Source organism: Palaemon carinicauda, chromosome 7 (assembly GCF_036898095.1).
Source record: "Palaemon carinicauda isolate YSFRI2023 chromosome 7, ASM3689809v2, whole genome shotgun sequence".
Classification (NCBI taxonomy): Eukaryota; Metazoa; Arthropoda; class Malacostraca; order Decapoda; family Palaemonidae; genus Palaemon; species Palaemon carinicauda.
Window position 1 is genome coordinate 15,636,497 of NC_090731.1, and position 4,194 is coordinate 15,640,690.

Below are 4,194 nucleotides of genomic sequence, written 5' to 3' on the forward strand. Positions count from 1 at the left end.
GTATTAGTCAATGTTTAACTACAATTTTTGGCTGGATGTGTATTTTTTTGATTGAGAATTAATATTATATCCTTATTTTTCGTTGTTATTTAATTTCTTTTTCTTAATTTTGGATGTCCATGGATTTAAAATATGATGAACATATCGATCAATTTAATTGGTCAGATCTCCAGTTCCAGAATCCAATTATTTTTTACTCGAATAAATTTTTCATGATTTGCAAATTCTTCGCCCTAATTTTATCAGAATAGCTTTAATAAAAGTTACTGGATGGCTGGATAACAAATCATTTACAAGGAAAATTCAGGTGAGTGTGTTTTTGTTATTTCTGAGAGCCCAAAATGGACACTTGAACTCTTTTTTTATACATCAAAAGAAAGTTAGATGTCGAAGGAGCCATGTGGTAGTCTATACTCAATTTTTTTTAATGAGGCGCATTTACACTGACTCACAGCGATACTCTTTTAGCTCGGAGAAGTTTCCTGCTATCTGATTGGTTAGAATTATCTTGTCCGACCAATCAGCGAGCAGTAAACTTTTCCGAGTTAAAAGGGCACCCCTGCCAGTCGGTGCAAATCTGCCTCGCTAAAAAGAATTGACTGTAGGTGGGAATTACCATCAGAGTCAACCAAACAAGGTAGTGTTCCAAACGATCACTTACCACTTACCATTGTAATACCGAAAGATATTGCAGATAAGTGCCTCATATACTGCCATGAGAAGGACCCTTGAGAGCTTTCCAGAGCCTTATTAGAATTTACACCTTATGTCGGAGGCCATCTACTGTCGTTAATATATAGCCAATAAGAACATACTATCAACCTTATTGCTCTCAAGGTGCGAAGTCATTACTGAGAACAAATATGTGAAGAACAAAAAAAACCGTTCTCGCTGTTCTTCTTGTTCATGTTCGCTCGCATGATCCCTCGCCATTATTTCTGAACGCCGTCAATAATATTAAGTCATGGCTTCGCTTTGTTTCGTCTGTGCGAGGTTAGTAATTTTCTGTTTACATGAGATTAAGTTGTCGTATTTTATTCCCGCAAATGATCGGATCTTAAATGAGATTTCATTCGGATCCTCGCTGTTCTTTTCCAAGCGACTGAAGTTGCATGACAGGGAAACGAGGCTGATTCTTGATATTATTATTATTATTATTATTATTATTATTATTATTATTATTATTATTATTATTATTATTATCATCACTTTTATTATTATTATTATTATTATTATTATTACTTGCTAAGCTACAACCCTAGTTTGAAAAGCAGGATGCTTTAAGCCCAGGGGCCCCAACAGGAAAAGTAGTTCAGTGAGGAAAAGAAAAATAAAATGTTTTAAGAACTAACATTAGAATAAATAGTTCCTATATAAACTATAAAAACTTTTAAAAAACAAGAGGAAGAGGAATCAGGTAGAATAGTGTGCCCGAGTGTTTATGATTATTCACTTTTATTTTTTTTTTTTTTTTTTTTTTTTTTTTTTTTTTTTTTTTTTTTTTTTTTTTTTTTGGTCCAGAAGTAATATGTTGTGGTTTCTGAGGAAGGAAATTCCAATCACAGATGGGTAAGTAGAAAGCATGTCTTCGACGTAGTAAAAGTTCCCTAGCGGTAAAAAAGGATATTAGAAAACTTTCTTTTACGGTTATGAATGACACCATATGGATGGTATATGCAATCAAGAGGCAAATTGATTATGATTTAATATTGTCATAGATATTACAAATGGTAATTACCAGACATGAATATTTATTGCCAAAGCTGAAAGAGAATATAAATAGAATTTATTTATTTTCTCATTTCCTTCCCTCATTTTGTTACTTGTCCCTGTTGGAGTCCTTGGGCTTATAGCATCCTGGTTTTTCAGCTAGGTTTGTAACTTACATGATAATGATAATAATAATAATAATAATAATAATAATGATAATAATAATAATAATAATAATAATAATAACAATAATAATAATAACAACAACAACAACCTCAATAATAATAATAATAATAATAATAATAATAATAATAATAATAATACTATTACAACTACTACTAATAATAATAATAATGTTATGAATCACTGTGGTCAGAGAAGAAGTTAAAGAAGGAAAAAAGCTATAATCGACTGAAAATTTCTTGGCTATGACTGATGATGTTTAAAAATCCAAATCAAATTCTTATGTAAGTTTGATTTTCACAACTATCAGCATATTACCTTTGCTCTGTACCTTACGGTTACATTGTGTGGAATGATCTTCCTAATCGGGTGAATGAATCGGTAGAACTTCAAAAGTTCTAACTTGCAGCAAATATTTTCATGTTGAACAGGCTGACATATGTCTTTTTATAGTTTATATATGAAAGATCTGTTATAATGTTGTTACTGTTTTTAAAATACTTTATTTCAATTTTTCATTATTTCTAATATCGTTTACTTAGTTCCTTATTTCCTCTACTCACTGGGCTATTTTTTTTTTGTTGGAGCCCTTGGGCTTAGAGAATCTTGCTTTTCCAACTAGGGTTGTAGCTTGAACAGGCTGACATAAGTCTTTTGATAGTTTATATATAAAAGATCTGGTTTAATGTTGTTACTGTTCTTAAAATATTCTTTTTAACTGTTCGTGACTTTTCATAAGGTCTATTTATTTCCTTAATCCCTTTTCCCAGTGGGTCATTTTTCCTTGTTGGAGCCCTTGGGCTTATAGCATCCTGCTTTTCCAACTAGAGTGGTAGCATAGCTAGTAATGATATAAATAATAATACTCTGTTCATAAACTTGATTGTTAACTTTACTGAATAGTTTTTTAAATCATATGAGTTCATTATATTTTCAAGATATGTCATTTAAATAATGTCATTTTATTACATTCATTATGGAGAGGTTAATGTTACTTATGAGAATTAAACTGAATATGCAATGTTTGTCATTTTTATTTATATTTATTACCGCGTGTATTGCATACTCTAAGTATTCCACCCTGGGAGCATGAACAAGACGTAGGTAACTTGTAATAATTATTTATTTATGAAATATAATTTGAGAATATCAATAAAATAATTTTTTACCGAGGAAATATTCCTTATAAGAACCAATCTTGGGGTAATGCCATAGCCTCTATACTATGGTCTTGCACCGTCTTGGGTTATAGTTCTTTTGCTTGAGGGTACACTTGGGCTCGCTATTCTATAGTATTTCTCTTCCACTTGTTATATTTTGATTTTGTTTTAGTTTATATATGAAAGATTTCTTTGAAAATTGTTACTCTTCTTAAGGTATTTCATTCTAATTGTTCATTAATTGTAGTTTATCTATTTTCTTATTTCCTTTTCCCACTGGGATATTTTCCATGTTGGAGCCCTTGGGTAATAATAATAATAATAATAATAATAATAATAATAATAATAATAATAATAATAATAATAATGGGTTTATAGTATCCTGCTTTTCCAACTAGGGTTGTAGCTTTGCCAGTAATAATAATAATAATAATAATAATAATAATAATAATAATGATAATTTCCATAACCAATTACTTTTGATTTATTTATAGGAGTTTGACTACAACAGACAGTTTTAATTTTTTTTGTTCTTCCTTCGAAATAATGAGATCATTTACGAGCAACGAACCACTGAACTAATCTGTTCCAAAAGACGAACTTCCGAAAGTAATTTCGCCATCAAGGAAAGGGAATTACCTACCGCATTTCGAATGGATCCATTTGCGGTCGACCTAACTCATGTTCTTCTGTTCATGTTCTGTTCTTACTCGGATTTTATGAATGCAAAGCCTAATGAGAGGGGAGTCACGTGCCCAGTCCTTAAGGACGATATATCTATTGAGTTCCATTGCATAAATCGACCTTAACTGCAGCGCGCGCACCACCGATCACATGGTTTCTTCTCCCGAGTTTATAGTAAGGCTAACACGAATATGATTATAATAAAAGTAAATGAGGTTGACTTAAATTACTTTTATGCCCTCTTTAATATTCTATTATATTGAAATGTGTGGATTAAGGGTAACATTACATGCATCAAGTAGCCTTATGTTTATATCAAGCAAGAATAAATGTTTATGAAATTTGGATCCCTGACGGGTTGAAGGTACTGTTTTTTCTACTCGTGTAGCAATCATAAAGTCGAGCTCCAGCAGCGAAGGCAATATTGAAATCAAGAAGAATTAAGCCATAAATGAAA